Source organism: Erythrolamprus reginae, chromosome 1 (assembly GCF_031021105.1).
Source record: "Erythrolamprus reginae isolate rEryReg1 chromosome 1, rEryReg1.hap1, whole genome shotgun sequence".
NCBI lineage: Eukaryota > Metazoa > Chordata > Lepidosauria > Squamata > Dipsadidae > Erythrolamprus > Erythrolamprus reginae.
Genome location: NC_091950.1, coordinates 210,056,749 through 210,078,677, shown reverse-complemented (window position 1 = coordinate 210,078,677; position 21,929 = coordinate 210,056,749). Strand labels below are relative to the sequence as shown.

Here is a 21,929-nt window from a genome sequence, read left to right as displayed (position 1 = left end):
TGCATGTTGGCAACCCCATATTGGCAGAAATTCCCCCACTGTTTTAAACAAAAATTTAAATAAACAAACATTGACTAATGGCCCCAGCATATTCAGTAGCCAGGGGAGAAAAAGTTGGGGGGGGGGGAGTAAAGAAAGAATGCAGAGAATGGTTTCTGGAATTGTTTTGAATTTTGCTTACAAGCCCTAGCCAGAGGAGTCATCTTTATTGACTTTAGTATGTGCACATATGTCCTCAGTTTATGACACAATTTCAATCATTAAGTGATGCAATCATTAAGCAAGACTCCATTTTACAAGCATTTTTACTGTGGTCATTAAGCAAATCATGTGGCCATTAAGAGAATATGGCTTCCCATTGACTTTACTTGTTGGAGATCAAAGCAATCACATGACTGTAGGACTCTGCAGTCATCATAAATGCAAGACAATTGCCAAAAGTCCAAACTGTGATCACACGATCACACGTGTGTCATTTGCATGATTGCACTGGTGGTATACTGGCCATAACTTTGAAAATGGATCATAAGTCACATTGTTTCTGAGGCCACCATAATTTTGAACCATTGTTAAAAGAATGAAGTCAACGAATATCCATACTTTCTCCTCAGGAACTAATTAGGCTATGCACAAATATATTTCTTCTATATTAATGTGTGTGTATGCACACATACAAATATGAGAAAACATGCATGCACACATACAAATATGAGAATATATATATTCAAGGCACAGGTCTAGCCACAGTGATCTCTTTTTATAAAAAGGAGGTAAAGATCCACCAATTACCATCCCATCAGCTTTCTTAGTACATAATAAACTTTATGCCAGATATTTATATAATGAACTTTTGGATTGGATCAAAACTGAAAACATCATGACTGAGAAGTAGGTGAGCTTCAGAGAAAGTAAATCTTTTCTTGATCATTTTCTAACTCCTCAACATTTTATTTGAAAAAAAAAAACCCTCAGCTAGAGCTTGTTCAGCACTTTATACAGCTTTTATTGATCTTAGATGTACCTTCAACCTTGTTTCCAGACCCAAATATAGAAGATCTTGAGGTACTGTTCAAAGGATAGAAGGTCATTTTTTTCTTATCCATAAATTCTATGAGCATTCCCAAATGAAAATGCAGTGTAATGGACATTACATCCCAGAAACTACTGTGTCAAAAGAAATATTAAACAAATTTATATTTTATCCCACCCATGTTCTTTTCAATTTATCAATCTTTTTGTAGACTGATTGAACAAGCCAGTTCTATATTCACCAACAGCCCTTTCTATCTTCCTCAGTGCAGATTAAGTTTATGGCTTCCACAGATTCAGATTGATCTGAAGTGGATGTTCTACATACTTAACTATTATCAAGGAAAAAAATGCTTCTAATCAACTTCTCCAAAATAACAGTTATGGTGCTTGCTAAGAATCCAAAATTAAACAAACTAAATAATCCCGATAGAATAATGCAAGTACTTACCAGTAAATATTTTTTCATATCACTGTTAATCATATAGCCCATACTGATTAAAACTGTCCTAAACACTATGAAAATGGATCTCAGTTCTACAATTCCTTCTCTTTGTAAAAGTACAATTACAATTTTTGGGATCCATTTTCCAAGCTCCCCACCAATTTTCTAATGCAGTATTGTGCCATTTATTTACAATCAGAGAATCTGACTGGATTCACATATTTTCCTACTGATTTAAGCTGTTTTTTCTTCCAAATGATTTGGCTCTTCTGATCTTGGTTAATAATTTTAATTCTTCCTGGATCCTGCCCCTTCATGAGAAATTAAAATCTCTATGCTTTTCATGGGCTACAATCTTCCAGATCGACTATGAACATGTACTAGTCACTCTTAAGCAATGGGCGACGGAACAGAGATCCAAATGGATCTGTCAGTTTTAACAGGAACATGTTTTTGAGTTGTATTCATCTATTCCCTTCTGCTAAGTACTTCAGCTGTACAGAAGTCCACAAATTCAGAAGGGCGTTATTTCTGGCTAGAATGCCTTCCCAACAACTGTTACTAAGGGGAGACATCTCATTTGAGTGGAGCCTCTGCTCTAGTGGTGTAGGAGGAATTGAAATGCTGGATCATGTTGTATCATATTGCTCATTTTATCCTAACACATGGCAGTTGTTATCTCCATTTTTAGTCAAGCATCCTGGTCATTCTGATGCTTCTCACCTCCAGTTGTTAGTATCAAATCAATCTGATTCTTCTTTGCCAAATGTACACTATGTCACAGTCTTTGTGTAAATAGCTCTTGGATATTTCTTTTTTGGTTTTGCTGATTACCTATCTTAATTGAACATGTTGATCCAGCTGACTATGTTTACGGATTATGCATACATAAATGCATTGTAATTTATTTATATTAACCCGTTTAGATTCAAGAATTGTATTTCTATTTGAAATTTGATTATGATGGCCTATAAAAACCATTCCTTCATTCAGGACAGATGTTGAGTTTGTGTGTATGTTTGCACTCTGCTCTCCCCTGCCTTACATCTGTCTGTGTTTATGTGTGCCCTGGAACTGTAAAGTTGACTGCATACTTTCCAATCTGGTTCATGTGGCCAGGAAGGAAGTGACTTAGAATGGAATAGTTGGTGTCAGTCCAAGCCACTGCCACTTGCCTCTCCCATAATGATGCATTGTGGACATTTTTCATTCCTTTCTCCCCCCTCCACAGCCTTTAATTGGATGTGGCCAGTGGTGTGTGGCAATCAGCTTATAGTGGTTCATGAGACCTTATTGTTACATTTTCTGGAAATTTGTGAGCCATTTGAAAGCACAGCTGAGCCATGAGTGCATCAATCACTTGTTCAGAGGCTAACAGCAAGCACAGTGGTGGCAATGCAGACAGTGGTTTATCAGTAGACAACTTTTTGAACAACCTTATTTTTCATTTATTTATTTGTATCCTGCCAATATTCTTTTTACAAGCAACTCAAGACACAGCCAATACATTTTCCTCTTCCCATTTTCCCCACAACAACCCTGTGAGGTCAATTGGGCTGAGAGAAAATGACTGGCTCAAAGTCAGACATCTGACTTTCATGGCTGAAATGAGACTAGAGCTCATGGTCTCTCTGCTTCTGCCCCCATACTCATTCTGTTCTGCTTTTGAAGAATTATTCTCTTAATATACAAGTAGATCAATGGATAGAAAGATAGAAAAACCCTGATCCCTTTCATTTATTTCCAGCATTTCCCTTGGAAAAGAAAAATGGAAAAGGGTAAATGTTCTGTTAACAGGAGGAGATGCAATATAATATTACTGTGTATGTTACTTACGTCTTTGTAAAGTTTGAGTCTGCACTATACTTTGAATTTCTCATCTAGATAAATGAAGGGAAAGCAATATCGGAAAGATTATCTACAAGTGATTAAAATAAGACCCTTTACTCTTGCCATAAACATATATTGAAAGAACACCTCTTTGTCTAGGAACTGGATTGGATGGGAGTTGCACATGCAGTATCTTGCCACCAAAGAATACTATACAGTCCTCAGATACCACAAAGAATGCAAATAAGCCAGCTCTGGATCTGCAGAAGCTACTGGGCTCAGAAAGAATCAAATAGTGTATCTTTGGGGACTAATTATTTCAGCCAACATGGATAAGAAGATCCCCCATCACATTGAATAGATGAAGAACTAATAAGGAACCTCACTCTGAGATGGAATCTGAAAATTGTAATCCTCATTTCTTTCAAGAATTTCCTTCTCCAGCAAATTCTTTGAAGCTTAGTTCATCCAAACCTATTTTTAAGTGGCTTAAAATCATCTTCCCCTATGCTAAACACAATTAAGATGGCTTATCTTTGTGAAGATAAAAATATATTGGGAGTTCCAAAGATCACATTGGTTTACACAAACTTCAATACAAAGTAGGCAAAAGTCCAGACCTATTTCTGCTTCTTTTATTTGCTTGTGAAAAAAAAATGCTATTTATAGAAATGTCAAGGCAACCCTTTTAAAATCCCAACTCACGAGGACTGTGTCACATTCTGATGGGAATCATTCTAGTACTCTCCTAACTCTCTTTCTGCCTTCTGCTTCTAATTTGTGAAAAGGACTTTGCAAGCTTATGCTTAATTTTTGATTAACCACAGCTTGCCATGTCATCACAGGGACAATCTACTGTTCATTTTAACTACAGTTTCTTTGAAATGATCTCCAAGCATATGTCAATTAAGATTTATGTCATTTCTCAGCTTTGAATAATGCAAGATATTGTACTGTTTCTAAAATCCAGGAGCAGAAGGCTATCTTGCAACTTGCAGATGAGTGTCTTGAGATTCAGGAAGGATACTGAAGGTTTTCTTGCAATAAGAAAACTTAATACTTGCTGCATTACATGTACTTGCAACTTAATGTTTTATTTTTTATTATTACTTTATATTTTATCTACTTATTGTTCAAAAAGAAGTGGCTGATCATTTAAAACCCTTTTCCACCTTGCATGCAAAAAATAAAAAATTGTAGCAGGTAGCAAAGGGCCACATGCCATTTTTATTACGTTCAGTAGCTTCAATTAGCAAGTAATGGAAATACTTTTCATTGTGTGAAAGGTCAAAAAAGGTTTGCAGTTGGTATCCAAATCTGAATGAAAATAGTAATAATTCTTATAACAAAACTATGTAGCTCAAATTATTTCATATGTAGCATATACTGTTGGTAAATCCTTCTTGTTAAGATCCACAGTGATAAATACAATTAGGAATATACATTTACACTATTTGGTTACCAATGGCTGCTATTGTTAATTTATCATAGTTTCAAAGCTAGTCTCCTAGTAGATTACCTATAGACTGCTATCAGGGTAATAGCTATCAATCCCCATGAAGTCAGTCAAATGGGTAACCAGCACCACATGTTGTGGTAGTGAATTCCAAAATGCAAATTACATGTAATGTAATATAAAAATATATGCTGCCTGAGAAAATATATTTCCTACTAACCAAACCAATGTTGTGGCAGCGGGGGAGGGGGGCAGAGGCAGGGCCGCCGATAGGGCGGTACTACTGGTAGTGACGTCAGGGGCCCAGCCAAATAGACAAATAGGGGGGGGGGCGGATGGTTTTGCCGGCCCCCTGGCGCCCGCAGTAATTTGTGCCCAGTGAGCAGCGCCAACGCCGAGCTCCAGCTCCTCGCAGTACTGGCCCTCTCTTGGAGCGCGCGGCGAAGGTAGGAGCCCCTTCGGGATGGCAGCGTTGGGGAACAAGGCTTGGGCGGCTGGGGCGTTCCCTGTAGCTGTAGGCTGCGCACGCCTTAGCCAGCGCACCCCAAAACGCCCCCCCCGGCCCCACACACCCTTTTCCAAGGGCGCGCACGCCGTGGCCGCCCCCAGCCCCCCCGCTCCTCTAGCCCCCTCGCGCCCCTAGCTACTCGCCGCTGCCCCCCGCATGCCCGCCCGCCCACCCGATCCACCTGTCTTTCTCCTCCGCCGGCCAAGGTTTTTCTTGCCAAAAAAAAAAGAAAGAAAACCTTTGACGGCTTTTTTTTTTTCTTAATTTGAATGTTCCGGGCGGGCTGGCAGGGACATTGAAAATCACTTTCACCAGCGTCCGGAGAACGAGAGAGAGTGAGAGCGACAGAGCAAGATAGAGAGAAAGTGAGAAAGAGAGAGAGAGAGAAAGAGGGGGGGAGAGAAAGAGATAGCAAGAGAGAGAGAACGAGAGAGAGAAAGAGTGAGAGAAAGAAAACAAGAGAGAGAAAGTGAGAAAAAGAGAGAGAGAGCAAGAGGAGCAGAGATAGAGAAAGAGGGGGAAGAGAAAGAAAGAGAAAGAAAGAAAGAAAGAAAGAAAGAAAGAAAGAAAAAGAGAGAGAGATGAGAGAGGAAGGAAGAGAGTGAGAGAGAGGAAGAAAGCAAGATAGAGAAAGAGAGAAAGAAAGAAAGAGATGAGAGGGGAAGGAAGAGAGTGAGAGAGAGGAAGAAAGCAAGATAGAGAAAGAGGAAGGAAGAGAGAGAGGAAGAAAGCAAGATAGAGAAAGAGAAAGAGAGAAAGAAAGAAAGAAAGAGATGAGAGAGGAAGGAAGAGAGTGAGAGAGGGCTGTGTTTGACCTCAGAGGGCCTGGGGGAGGGCTTGCCCAGGGTGTGTGGCCATGGTGGGCATAGCACGGGATTTGGGGGCAGTAGTTTTAAAATGGCGGGGGGGGCAGACACTTAGGCTGTATGGGGCCCCAAAATTCCTAGGACTCATCCCTGCACCCTTGTTGAAAACATCAACAATTAAGTACCGTAAATCATTAACAATATACTGATATCCAAAATTGCTGCCTCTATCTAATGGCAGGGCTGGCTGTGAAACCCAACCTGTGTCCTACATCACGGGTCTCCAACCTTGGTAACTTTAAGACTTGTGGACTTCAAGTCCCAGGATTCCACAGGGAGCCTTCTTAAAGTTGCCAAGGTTGGAGACTCCTGTCCTACATTAAAGAACCTATAACTGTTATTTGCTTTTTTAAATGCATTCACAAATTGCCAAATCTAAGAATATCACCTCATTTTGAATGGCCCCAAGGAGCTACTGGTACTTATCTTTTTTTTTTTTTCACAGAGATCATTCCATTTTGAGAACCCTAAATAAAAAACATTTATTTATAAAAGCCTTCCCATGCTGATGACAAAGGTCAAACTCATAATTCTTGGTTGTGTACACAAAGAATGAAACTAAACAAATGTGTGGGAGAGAAGGAGCAACTAATATGAGTGTTAAGCTGCCCTAACAAAAGAACTCAGCCATAAGTGTAATATTTCATTTTACAAAATGAAAATGCTACAAATTCTGGAGCTTAGAATTGTCTTTTAGAAATTAAAAATGAATTGCTTAAAATTTGACTACATTTTCTGATTTTGTGACATTAGCACTTACATCTTTTTCCTTTTCTCTCTTTATGTGCTATCAAGTCACTTTTAATTAATAGTGAGCACATCAATTGATTGTCTTCATGATGATCTGGATCCAACTTAGACTTTCAGGTCTTCCAGTGGTACACTCATCACCGCTGTTTGTAACTGAGTTCATCCACTTTGCTCTAGTTATCCCCTTCTCCCCCCCCCCCCCATTAGTGTATTTTCCATCAAAGAGTTAGGTCTTCACACAATGTATCCAAAGTAAAATAATTTGGGCATGGTCATTCATGCTCCAAGTAAAATTTCTGGGCTGATTTGTCCAATGATCCATTGATTGTTTTCTTGGCCATCTACATGGAGGCTTCTCCACCATCAATACTCTACTATCCTGCTTCTTTGAAATCCAACATCAGCTTCAACAGAATGCTCAATCAAATATCTAAGAGTGGATTCTTTCTGCCCAAATCCTTGACTCCATTCCAAGCAGCATTGTTTACAGAGTACATTCCAAGCAGCATTGTTTACAGTGAAAACAGTTGTTCATCTATTATATAGCATAAAGCTCGGGCCTTATATAGATCTCAGGACTTATGCAGCCATTCACACCAAAATACATCCCCTACTGAAGCTTGAAGCCAATATGCCAAGCATTAAGGCTCAGACCTGGACTAAATGCCTTAAGAAAATCACACCTGCATCTAAGGCCTGATGCTTCTGCAGCTGTCAGACAATTACCATCCCATTGGCACTGTAACTGCATAGCAAAACTTGGTCTCTCTCCTGAATATTTAGGCCAATTAATCCTGGAGAAGATCAATACAGTATCAATAGGAGACTCCTTCAGGTTTTGGGATTCTAGAAATCTTCACAGGATTTGAAATGGACACCTAACATTAAAACCCTCATTAGAAAGGCACAACAAAGAATGTTCTCCCTATGTCAACTCAGAAAGTTCAGATTGTACCACGAGTTTTTGGTACAGTTCTAGAGAAATTATTGAATCTATGATTTGTACTTCTATAACTGTCTGGTTTGGCCCAGAAATTGAACAGGACAGTTACAGACTTCAACTAATAGGACTGCAGAAAAAACAACTGAAACCAGCCTACCTTCCATTGAGGACCTGTATTCTGCACAGACCAGAAAGAAGGATAAGAAAATATTTACAGACCCCTCACATCCTGCACATAAACTGATTCAACCTCTCCTCTCAGGGCGCTGCTATAGGACACTGAATGCCAAAACCAGACAGAAAGACAGTTTTTCCCCTTCTGCCAACACTCTGCTGAACACCTAATTACCACAGTAATGTCTTATATCTAAAGAATATTTACTCATGTAGTATGGCTGTATTACTATTATCCCCTCCATCTTTTCAATCACCTTCTCCTATTAGTATTTGTGATTATATTACTTTGTTGTTTGTATTAGACTGAGAGCTTATGCACCAAAAACAAATTAATTGGGTATTCAATCACACTTGGCCAATAAGGTATTCTGTTCTATTCTGCTCTTTTCTTTTTATAGAATTGAAGTACTATACAGTCAACTAAATAGCCAATAAAATAAGCAAAAATACAGGTATAAATAAACTGAACCATTTTAATTTGGAGTATATTGCCTTTTCAAAGTCAATAATTTTATAATTTTATAATTCTGCCTTGCAGAATTATTATTCTAACCTTTGAAGATAGTTCAGCTGTTTCATTTTAAAATGGCTGGAGGGGCTGGGGGTGGGAGGCACTGTTCTTCAGTGGTTCTCCTCCTACCTCTCTGGCCGGTCGCAGTCGGTGTTAGTGGGGGGACAGAGGTCGACTCCTAGGTCTCTCCCTTGTGGGGTGCCTCAGGGGTCGGTCCTCTCCCCCCTGCTATTTAACATCTACATGAAACCGCTGGGCGAGATCATCCAAGGACATGGGGTGAGGTATCATCAATATGCGGATGATACCCAGCTTTACATCTCCACCCCATGCCCAGTCAATGAAGCGGTGGAAGTCATGTGCCGGTGCCTGGAGGCTGTTGGGGCCTGGATGGGTGTCAACAGACTCAGGCTCAACCCGGATAAGACAGAGTGGCTGTGGGTTTTGCCTCCCAAGGACAATTCCATCTGTCCGTCCATTACCCTGGGGGGGGGGAATTATTGACCCCCTCAGAGAGGGTCCGCAACTTGGGCATCCTCCTCGATCCACAGCTCACATTAGAACAACACCTTTCAGCTGTGGCGAGGGGGGGCGTTTGCCCAGGTTCGCCTGGTGCACCAGTTGCGGCCCTATCTGGACCGGGACTCATTGCTCACAGTCACTCATGCCCTCATCACCTCGAGGTTCGACTACTGTAATGCTCTCTACATGGGGCTACCTTTGAAAAGTGTTCGGAAACTTCAGATCGTGCAAAATGCAGCTGCGAGAGCAGTCATGGGCCTACCTAGGTATGCCCATGTTTCACCATCACTCCGCAGTCTGCATTGGCTGCCGATCAATTTCCGGTCACAATTCAAAGTGCTGGTTATGACCTTTAAAGCCCTTCATGGCATCGGACCAGAATATCTCCGAGACCGCCTCCTGCCGCACGAATCCCAGCGACCGATTAGGTCCCACAGAGTGGGCCTTCTCCGGGTCCCGTCAACTAAACAATGTCGGTTGGCGGGCCCCAGGGGAAGAGCCTTCTCTGTGGCGGCACCGGCCCTCTGGAACCAACTCCCCCCGGAGATTAGAACTGCCCCTACTCTTCCTGCCTTCCGTAAACTCCTTAAAACCCACCTTTGCCATCAGGCATGGGGGAACTGAAACATCTCCCCCTGGGCACGTTTAATTTATGCATGGTATGTCTGTGTGTGTGTCTGTTAGCATATGGGTTTTTTAAATATTTAAATATTTTAAATTTGTCTGATTGCTTATGATTTGTTCTACATGTTGTGAGCCGCCCCGAGTCTTCGGAGAGGGGCGGCATACAAATCTAAGTAATAAATAAATAAATAAATAAATAAAAAAGTGTTGGGTCTCAATCTGAAGAGATATAAATAATCTAACAGAAACTATAAAAAATATTCAATTGCACTATATGCATACTTACAGTCTTAATACCCTGCAAATTTTGCCACATCTTCTAACCTCCTTAGCCAAAATTAAAACATAAAATGAATGCTATGTTAAGGCCAGTCACAAGGTGTTATATTAAATTATTTTCAAAATGCTATCCAATTCTTATGTTCTGTGATTCTATTGCAAGTAAATCACAAAAGTACTGAAATTCAAATCAGGGGTGGTATTGACCAGTTTGGTCTGGTTCGTGCATACCCATGGCAGCGATTTTAAATGGTTCGCTGAACTGGTAAAAAGGTTGATCACACCTAATCAGTCACATTACCCACCAAGCCACGTCCACCAAACCACGCCCTCAGAACCATTATTGAAAAAATTTGACCAGTGATTCAAATATATTTATGCAACTCATTTCAAGGAAACTAAAAAGGGTTTCTACAGCATCAGTAGAAAATGTATTATCAAGCAGCAGGGAAAAGAACTACAATGCAACAATGTTATTGGATGTTATAGAATAGATACTTCTCAAATAGCTAAATCACAATATTTAAAAGATGCTTAAACCAAGCAAAAGGGTGCTATGGGAATCGCTGCTACGGGTATGCATGAATCAAACCATACTGGTCAAATACCACCCTGATTTGAATACCTCAGATAAGAGTCACAGAGTTTGCAATTTCGCTATGGATTATTGCTCAGAGCTACACAATTGGCATTTTATAGTATTGCTTGATATTTATAAAAGTACATTACATCACAAAAAGAGCATGGCCACCTACAGAGATAGTGATAGCAGGGGAGGAAGGGAGGGAAGGAGAGATGCATAATCCAGTGAATATGTATACAGCTGCTTCTACAATACACAAATGTTTCAGCCTTTATACTATTATAGCTGTTCATTTATCAGCATGAGTAAGGACACACACACTGCACTCAAACAAATGTTTTAACATATTCCTTTCCTCTCACATATTCCTAAAATGTATGTATTTATGTATTCACTTTGTATAATAATTCATTTGTGATTCTGGGTAGCTCACATAGTTAGAACAGGGAAACAACACAAACAATAAACTACAGGAAAATAATAAAAATGCAATAACTCCTAAAACCAAATGAAAAAATAAACCTAATTAAAATAAAAAATAAAACAAGAAAACATAAAAAGCAGGCAAGTGCAAGTCATCATCAGTATAACCATTTAGCAGGCTGCAAAACATAACCACATTTTTTAAATGGTTAACGTACAGAATACCAGAGTTGGAAGGGACCTCTTCTAGTCCTACTACTAGAACTCCCCCCGGAGATTAGAACTGCCCCTACTCTCCCTGCCTTCCGTAAAGTTCTTAAAACCCACCTTTGTCGTCAGGCATGGGGAAACTGAAACACCTCCCCCGGCCACGTACAATTTATGTATGGTATGTTTGTGTGTGTGCTTGTTAATATAGTGGGGTTCTTTTTAAAACTATTTTAAATACTTAAATTTATTGAATCTATTTGGATTTGTACGATTGTTTATATTTTTGTTGTGAGCTGCCCCGAGTTTGCGGAGAGGGGCGGCATACAAATCTAAATAATAAATAAATAAATAAATAAATAAAAATAAATACTACACTATGACAAAACAAGCTAAATTCATAGCTTAGCATGAAAAATGGATCCAGAGATTTCCCCTTAGGAAAATGGTCAGCTGCAACCTATATGCTATACAGCATCTTCGAAAGACAGCTTGGTGTAGTGGCTAAGGGACCAGGTTAAAAACCAGGAGACTGTGAATGCTAGTCCCACTTTAGGCATGAAGATAGTTGGGTGAATTTGGAACTCACTCTCTCTCTCTCTCTCTCTCTCTCTCTCTCTCTCTCTCTCTCTCTCTCTCTCTCTCTCTCTCTCTCTCTCCCTCTCTCAGCATATTTTAACATAACATCTCTTAAAGGATGTGTTTTAGTTGCTTTAATCATCTTATTTCTCTGGGGGCAACATCAGTCTATTACAGTTTTTCCTTCTGCCAATCTGAAATGCTGACAAAATTTGAAAGTCATTGACCCCCTGTGGGTACTGCAAAGACAAAAATACCTTCATCTTCCACTCCAAGAAAAGGCAAACAAACAAAAAGAGATCCATTGCTGACAGAAAGAAGAGAGCAACAAAATACTTGTCAGATTCATGTCTCTTAGTTTTCTGTGGACTCTGCCAAAACCTAACTACAAAGCTATCACCAGGACTTCTCTTTAAAGGGACCGAAGCTGTGGGAAAGATTGAGGAAGAATTCTGTTCAAAAATGAAATGAAGTCCCATCTCAAAAAGCCCCAAATTGCTTCAGAGCATTTTCACCTGAGACAGAATTCAGGTATTCAATACAGTTGATGTTGAAGACCTAAACTGCTTTCAGAGTGGCACCAAAGCCAAGAAGGACAAAGCTCTTTCATAAAGGCTATTTCCACATTAGCAATTTATAATACCTTCTAGAATCCTCCCAACCATTGTTATGCCAAAATAAAAGTGGCACAGACAAATTTTATATCACTATAATGATACCCAGGCAATGCAATTGAGATGCCATAAACCTTTACTGCAGAAATTTCCTAAATTCTCTACAAATCCCACCTTAGCCTTATGACACATTTTCATAAGCCCATTTGGAACAGGCATGGTTTTAAAGTAGGGGTGAAGTGCATATATAGCATACAAAAGATTTTATTTCAACCTCCAGAAATCTTTCAATGTTAGCTACTAAATTATAAGATTTAATACAACCAAAGGAAAAATAGGGAATCCATAGAGAATAGCCATATTAATTGTATCTATTTGATTGATGAAATGTATTTGATTGATTAAATTGATGAATAGTGATTTTTTCAAGTAAAGCTTCTCAAAGTTTAAATGCACCATTCACAGAGGTGATATTCAGCCGGTTTGGACCCATTCAGGCGAACCAGTAGTGGAAATTTTAACTGGTTCGGCAAACTGGAAAATGCCACATCTGGCGGGTCCCACAACGGCTCACCACTCACCCTGCCCGCCTTGACACAGGGGGAGGGTCAGGCCGCAAGACATCTCATAGTGCTGGGACCTTCTGTGAGGAGACAGTGCATGGGCAAGTCCCTCCAGCACCATGAGAGGTGTGCCTCCTTGTATGATGCCAAGAAAGAGGAGAGAAGTACCCAGGTTGAATGCTAGAAGACTTGGCTGAACTTTTCCTCTGCTTTTATGGGCATAGCTTGGTGGGTGTGGCTTGGCAGGGGTCATGTGACTAAGTAGGCATGGCCAACTCAATGTCACTCACTGCAAGGTGCTGCCACACCTTGCCGTGAATGATGTTGAGTTGATCATGCCCACTCAGTCCCATTACCCCTGCCAAGCCACACCCACCAAACCACATCCAGAGAACAGGTAGTAAAAAAATGAATCCCACCCGTGAGCCCATCCAACTCCAAAAATGTAGTACAGCCCAATCCAAAAATACTTTCTAAGTACCGGTACATATAATACTGTATTTAAAAAATTATCTGTGATACTTAGCCTCCTGACTAATTTCCATAAAAAATAAGTTAACAAATGTTTATTTCTAAAGTCATCACTGTTCCCTCAACTCAGGCACATTATTTGATTACTGTATCCAAGTAATATCTAAATGCATCTATTATACTTGCAGAATGTAATGCAAACTAGTAATTCTATTTTTTTTCAAAGTATATATTTTGAGTGTAAAAAAAGGTTTTGTCTTATATAGACATACCTGACTAAAAATCTGATTGAATTTAGTGAGGTTTGTTTCCAAATGTATGCATATGATTTGTTTTAGTGAGTTGCAATAACAATTAGTAATTCACTACCTTAACAAATCTTATTTATTAGGCCATAACTATTCCATGTTTCTGAACAAATATATAGAAATGTATGTTTTACAAGGTGAGATGTAATCAATCAAACAAATTTGAAGTTCAGTTTTGGCATAGTTAGGTTTCACTACCTGAGGAAATTTTCCTTACAATCTTTTACATACAAGGCTGCATTTTTGTCCTACTATTTAAAGGTTTTCTGAGCAAAGTTCAAACACAAATTGATAGCACTGAAATTGGTCAACAAACTATTGGTTAAACATGAATATTTTATCAGAGGAGTTCAGGTCTTGGTATCTGATAAAGCTACCTATACTAAAGAGTATGTATTACAAGAGATACAATTTTTGTGCTGCATAAGCTCATGCCTATACCGTTTGCGGGGAAATGTTGTTTCGCTATGTGAAATTTATTCTCAATAGTAAGGTAGTTTCTTGAATACAACTGCTTCTTTACTCATTGCTTCCATCCCTTCAATTTTCCTTTGATGATTACAACTAAGGATTATTCTTCTGTTTAAGGTAGATGCTCTACTGCATGTATTTTATGCAAGCTTTTATGACACAGTTCAATTGTATATCTGAGAACTTCTTTTCTAACTGTATGGCAGTGACCTTGGACTATATTTGACTCAACAGCAATGGTAAAACTGACAAGTCACATAAACTATTTCATCATTTTTAACTACGCTTAAGAATTTAGCATCATACAGTATCATATCAACTTGCCAGTTAAAACATTCTTGGAAATTCAGAAGCTTGTTTTCTATTTCGAAAAGCTTGAGTTAACTTAATAAAAATATTGACTCAATATTGATTTTCTTTTCTCAGACAAAATCATTACACTTTTGTTTTTAGAAAAACTACATTTTTAGGAGAACCATACATGGTACAGAATTTTCTTACTGATACTATCCTAGCAATATGAATCACATTGATAGGCTAGCAAGGAATATTTTTCCCATTAATAATACAAGTAAGGGCGAACCTAAGACAATCTGAGACAAAACTGCACTGACTAAAAAAATGAATTATAACATAATTATCATGAAAAATGAATCACAAAAGTTCTAAACAAAAGTACATTTAAGTCGTGTTCTTCTTTTAGCTCAAGAGTTTTAAGAGTCAACCCTAAAATTGGCACCTTATTTTGTTTTTTTAAAAGGATAAATGAAACAAATCTGAAACTTTTCAATTAACATTTTTTTCCCAAAAATTTAATTTGTAATTATCTTTACAAACAAGTAGCAGAAGCATTTACTGTATTACAGATTTTTATAAGCATTTGAAGACAACAAGCAACTATATACAACACAAAATCCACTGAAATTAATTGAAAAGTTGATAAATATAAAAAGGTGTGTTTTTTTAAATCAACCAGAACAATAAGTATGGTATTCAGTGTGTACATGTGTGTACGTGTGCGTGACGTGGATCTGCATGTGATATATTCAAAAATAAGCAGCAGCATTTCTATTTTTTCAAGCATAGGAAAAACTATTTGTCTATGTATTTTAATAACAGACTCCTATATTTCCTGATTTTAGTGCAATTTCTTCACAAGAATTAAACATTTCAGTTTCTTAAGAAAAGGTTTGGGGAAAAATCCTCATACAGTGCACGAAAAATATCCGAAATATGAATAACAATGATCCACAATACCAAATTAACCATCAAATATTGCTAGCATTGGCAATTTTAAAAAGGGTCCCTTCCCTGTTTACAATAGAAGCTCCTATTTAAAAATCTAGGCCTCACAATGAACAATCAATTTAATCAATAACCAAGACTGATGTCAGGTAAAGCACCACTGAACTAAATTGCTGTAAACAAATGATTATATATGACAATTTATATCCAATATAACCTTCAAATACTTTCTGAGAATTGTTGGCACTACATTCACTTAAACACTTTATGGCTTTTCTTACAACAACTCCCCCCAAATCTAATTCTTTGCCAAAGGAAATTTTTCAAGCCAATGTTTCCACTGACTCAGTCTGATTACTGAAACTTCATGTCCAAAGAATAACTGCATTAGTTTGTTGTCGTTTTCACATGGCAATTATAAATCCTGAGGGTGTTTGGGGGGAAATGACCGATCTTTCATACGGGAAATCCTTTCGCAATGCCCTCTGTGCGTACATATGGCACATCATCAGCCACCCCAAAATGAATTTGTCAGGAGAACTACAGCCGAACCGAGATAATCGGATACATTTGCCGTTGACACCTCCGGGGGGGTGGGGGAATGTAAACAGATAAGGCTGCAGTCCTACCGGATCGCGAACGACCTCGGCCACCACAAAGGGTTTCCCCTCTTGACACCAAAAGGATGCTAAGCCTAGGAAATGACATAATAACGTTCCCATAGCCATGACAGCCGCACGCACCACATATAACGCCTGACTCATTCGCTTCTGGTTCTCACCCTCCCAAAGATGCTGTGATGTAGAGGAAAGAAAGGACGGGGGCGACCGCCAGCGCCCACCCAGCAGCCCCACGCAAACAAAGCAACTTCTCCCTCCTTCTCGTCCACCCACCTACCCAAGCAGCAGAGGTGAGCGCAAAATGAGCCAGCATAACAAGAGCCACGCAAAAAAAAAAAAAAAAAAGGAGGCGACTCTCCTCAGACTTACCAGAAGCCGCGCAGGCTTGAAAGCAGCAGGGGGGAAAAAGGAAAGGAAAAAAAAGCACAGTTGCGGGTGGGGTTCCCCCCCCTCCAGGGTCCGCGCTCCGGGAGGCGAGGCTTCCTGGCCTCGGCGCGCTCCTCCATGCACCACGCTGCCTCTGCAGCACCTCCCTCCCTCCAGCGGCGCCTCTGGAGGATGCTGAAGGAGGACCGGAGTTGGCGAGAGAGGGAGAGAAAGGCGGAGCCCCGAGTCCTTGCAGAATCCGGCTCCTCCTGGCGGCGGGGGCTGCTTCATCCGCCCGCGACCCCCTTCGCTCGCTTCGACGACCCGAAGGACGCGTCCCCTTTCTCCTCCCGCCCGCTCGTTCCTCGCAAGCGCCCCACTTTGCCCACTGCGGCTGCCAGGCGCGCGGGCACCTTTTCTTCCCACACTGAGGGAGGAGGGTGTGGGGGAGCCGGGAAAGGGCGCGAGCCTCCTCAGGAGGCGGAGGGACGGCGGCGTCCTTTCAAATCCTCCTCTGCGCCTTCTGCTCCCGTTCCTCTAGCGGGCTGGAGTCAGCGGAGGGGGGAGGCAAAACGCGGGGAGTCGCCGTCGCGTAGTCCAAAGCCAGCGCCCGGTGGGGGTGGGGGGTGACAGAAAAGGAGGCGGGGGCAATGGAGGCGGCGCGCGGCGTTTTCTCCCGGGGGTGCGACGGGGTTTGCAGGCCGGGGTTTGCAGCGTTGAGAGCGGGGGGGGGGGTTGACTCGTCAAAACGACGCGCGACGTTGCAAAGGAGTGTGTGGGGGTTCAAATGGAAAAGGGGACGGGTTCCCCTTTCCGCCAGCGATAAAGAGCGCGCGCGTTTCCCACCCGCGCCTCCTTTCCCTCATCTTTTTCTCTCAGCTTTCCGCCGCCCCTCTCCCCCCCCCTCCGTTGTAGGGGTGTGTGTGTGTGCGTATATAAAAAGCTAACCCTAACCTCCACCTCTTTGCAGAGGCTGGATAAAGAATTGTGGGTAATACCAGCTGCGCCTCCCCGGCCGCGGGACTCTTCCCTCCCCGGCCCTAACCTCGCACGCGCCCGAGCCGCGCCCCCTTCAGCCGACAGACCTTCCCGGCCATCGGAAGAACCCGTTGCTTCTCTGCCGGCGGAGCCGTAACTCATCGGTTGCGCCTCTTTTCGCCCTTCCCTCTTCAGCGCGGGTTCTGCTACCGAGCCTCCACGAATAGAAACCGGTGGTAGCTCGCCTCGTCAATCCCACGTTCTCAATCGGAACGGGTGGATGGGTGGGTGGTTTGTAATTTTAGCACGGGATTGCCATTTATAAAAATGAAGGTTAAGGCTTAAGGTACCGCAAAAAGCACCAGTTTGTACCCACGGGCAGTTCCACTAGCACCCGCTGAGCTCTCTCCTGCCCCACCAGGTTTCCTGGCTGGCGCTTTGCCCAAGCAAAGCATGGACTTCCAACATTGTCTTGATTTCTCACCTAAAATGAGCCCCGTTAAAAGATAAGGCAGCTGTAGTTTACTGGGGGAATTTTGCACAGGTATCTAGGAGAAAAAGCCAGAGGGCAAGGAAGGTGACTCCTTGCCCTCCAGCTTTGCTCTTAGATACCTCTGCAAAATTCCCCCAGTGAACTACAGCTGCCTTATCTTTTAGAGAAGATGTCAAACAGGTTCTTCCAAACTCTTTGCAGTATAATAGCTTCTGTCCGTCTGTCCCCCCCAGCAGTCATTTTATTAATAGCCAAGCAATTCCAGCAGCCAATGTTCTCAACATTTCCAAATGTGCCCACAAGCCTAGAAAGATTGAGGATCTTTTCCACAATGCAGAGCGCTGACTTGAACTTCATTAAACAGTGGCACATTTCATAAACCAAGATCAAATGCTCTATATATGAATCCAGTCAATGTCAGTATCTCCAGAATACTTTATTCCATTTGTAGTTGCAGGATAAAAACCACAGTGAGAAAGACAGAGCAAGTCATATCATTGTCTTTTTCTTTTCCACCTGCTATATTACTGCATTGTTTAATTCCAGAAGATGTGGGGGGGAAGGGATAAAATGTATGATCATATCACACAAAAGCCACAGCTTTCTTCCCTCAGACATAAGCATCGATAATCACAGCTTTTACAGTATGTGATGACATGCTTGTTATTTTGACATCATTGTGGTTTATTGTGGACACTCACTTGAGCCTATGTGCTACATAGCCATTGTTCATTTGCATGGTAAGAATTGTTATAAGGCAAGTAGGAATATTATGTATAAGAGTAGAGGTTTCTCTAGTGCCTTTTAATGCACTTCTGGGCATATCTAAAAGACATAGACATACACTTGCACCTCAATATTATTAGACTAAAAACCACACAAAAATATATTAACAATCAGATTTCAATGGTTCTCGGTCTGAAACAGATCATTTATAATGATTTTCTGGATAAAAAAATTAGAATAACAACCCAGATATATTACCCTTGAAAAGATCCATTATACAATTTTGTCCCTGTTAAAATATTTATTTAAATGGCTATACATCTTAAGAGATTCTGCGTGACTTACAAGTTATGGTTAAAGGATTCATATCAAGATGGGGCGGGCATTAAGGAGGTAACTTCAGTACAAAAAGAAGCTAATGCACAACGAGTGGGGAAAAACACTTCTTCAATATTTTCTGCTAATGGGGTGAAAGTGCAAAAGAATAACCTATTTTTGTTGCAAAGCAGATTCCCCTCCCTTCTATCCTGGAATCCATATGAAAATGGTATTGGCAAAAAGTTAAGCTTTCTGGATTAAACCTCTCTAAGCTGTTTTTAATTGATGTGTGTGCTTGTGTGTGAATTCTTTCAGTGAACCAAATACGGATTACACAAATACGTTCAAATAAGATACTGCCATCTGTTCTATAAGAGAACCGATGTAGTTTGATAGATAATTCAATGTTAAAGAACATACTGATTCAGACATTATTTCCAAGTCTGCAATGTGGCTCCTATGCCTCATAGACACATCTGATGTTCAACTAATCAACAGTATAACATGAACAGACTGTTTCAACTATCTAGAGTGTTACTATTTGTAAGTACTGTAATAAAAAATATCTCCACTAGGATATGTTATGCAACTAGCCAACTCCACCCATCCTTCAAGTAAGCAATTCTACGTATGAAAGCTGAATTTCTGTTAAATTAAAGATAATAAAGTCACCCCAAAGCTTGAGAGCCAGTTTGGTGTATAAACAAAGACATGAATTCTAGTCTTGCCTTATGGTGACAAGGCCAGTCACTCTCTCAGCCCTAGGAACCAGGCAAGGGCAAACATTGCTAAGAAAATTGCAAAGACTTGTCCAGGTAATCAACACTGACTCAAAAGGCGCAAAAGAAGTCCTGATGACCTTACAGATATGTCTTTGTAATTGTTTCTTCCAAAACTTTGAAAATGGGGCAAAATGGCATTGCCACACATTGGCCACTTTTCTGCAAGATTTTGCTGGTGTGAAATTGTAATGCCTCTTCTCCCTACTACTAAGATAGTGTATTAAATATGCTGCAGTTGACTAGGTTCAAACAATATGCTAAGATAAGAATTCAGTTTTATATACCCCACTGGTTAAGTTCATGTACAAAATCAAAAACACACCATGTTATAACAAACCAAGTAGACACAAGAACAGTTTTTTCCCGAACGCCATCACTCTACTAAACAAATAATTCCCTCAACACTGTCAACTTTTTACTAAGTCTGCACTTCTATTTCTACTAGTTTTTTTCTCATCATTTCTATCACCCACTTAGGACTGTATGACTGTAACTTGTTGCTTATATCCTAAGATTTGTATTAATATTGATTGTTTCTTCATTGCTTTTTTGACCCTTATGACAATAATTAAGTGTTGTACCACATGATTCATTTTATTTATTTTGTCCAATACACAATACATATTGAAGAGAATAGACATGTAGTAATATATATAAAGAAAAGGATAGAAGAAAAGATAGAAAAATAGAGGAGAAGATATATGAAAGGAAGAAAAGATATATGCTATATGAGATAAAGGAGAGACAATTGGACAGGGGACGAAAGGCACACTAGTGCACTTATGTACGCCCCTTCTATTCTATTCTATTCGTTATTGCAAAATGCAACCTCCATTGTTCTCTCTCACTGCCTAAGTCTTACAAGTGCTATTAAGAGAGGAATTAGATTTTTAGAAGCCAAAGTTGAATATTTTACAACCTTATCTGAATAAGGCATTTATATTCCATCTGCAGCTTGCAAATTGCACACATAATAAGCTGTTGAGTAAGTTTTGCTTTGCTCATTCCTGAAATCAAGCATTTTCCGCCAACTTAATGTTATTAAATGAGGAGTCTTGCAGTGACTTTATTAAATCTTTCTAAGCAATCAACTTGTGGCAGAACAAAATAATATGAGTGCAGTGACAGAGTTGCTTCATTGATCTTCCCAACCCAATGCTGGTTACACAGCAATGGGTGTTCTTCTCTAGTTATCTGGCTATGGAATATAAGAAGATGGGTTTGACTCCCAGACTCCTAGTTTTTAGGAAAATGGAAAAAGTATCTCTCCTGCCAAACTGTTAATTTTTGGCTTGAATTTTACCTTTGATTTTAATTTCATTCATTTTATAGTAGTCCATATTTTTTATTGTAAGCTGCCTTAACTGCAAAATAAACAGATAGCTAGAATATAAATAATATAATACATAACTTAGAATAAAATGAAGGCTCCACTGTAAAAATAAAGTGCACAGACCCTATTAACTATCAGCAAAAGCATGGGATGATTGTTCAAAGATATTTAACGCTATATTTTTTTAACAGTTTGGTAAAGTAGTATTCAGCGTGTATTTCTGAAACAATAATGAAAGGACATGGGTAGATATACAGCAGAATAGTCAATGGGATACGTAAATGGTTATTAACTTATTCATAATTTTAAAAGGCTTATATCTTTAGTGAAAATGTCAAAGTTATAGTACCCTGATCTTTCAGTGACATCTCCTTCCCATTTTTTCTGCCTGGAGTCTAAGCCAAACTATAATGTGGTTTGCCTGATTTTGATTTACTGTGCTGTACTCAGTAAAGTGGACTCATTGCTCCGGAAATTGCGGGTTGCGAGTCACTCTTGATGAAGTTGGACTTAGGGGTTCAGGTGGGCTTATTTCTCACGTACCTGCCTCCCAGCTCCGTGTCAAAAGCCCTGCCTGTGCTACTCGAGGAGGTAGCCGGGTTGGCGGTGGAGTTCCCCAGACTTATTGTCTTGGGGGACTTCAACCTGCCATCACTCGGCGAAACCTCTGGGTTGGCACAGGAGTTCATGGCCACCATGACAGCCATGGACCTGACTCAAGTAGTACGGGGTCCGACTCATGAGGGGGGGCACGCACCTGACATGGTATTCCTTTCCGAGCAATTGAGCAATGGTCTGAGACTAAGGGGCTTTGAAGCAGTGCCTTTGTCATGGTCAGACCATTTTCTACTACGGCTTGACTTCCTGGCTCCAATCCTTCCCCGCAGGGAGGCGGAACCAATGAAGATG

At 40.4% G+C, this 21,929-nt stretch overlaps 1 protein-coding gene across 1 annotated transcript in view; it reads right to left on the bottom strand.

Moving 5' to 3' along the window:
* The window catches only part of HECW2 (HECT, C2 and WW domain containing E3 ubiquitin protein ligase 2), a 180,073-nt gene extending 163,525 nt beyond the window's left edge, over positions 1–16,548 (bottom strand). Inside the window, exon 1 of the mRNA XM_070732126.1 lies at positions 16,394–16,548. The gene's annotated coding sequence lies outside the window, so the exon portion shown is untranslated. The remainder of the gene's footprint in view (positions 1–16,393) is intronic.
* Positions 16,549–21,929: the final 5,381 nt, after the last annotated feature.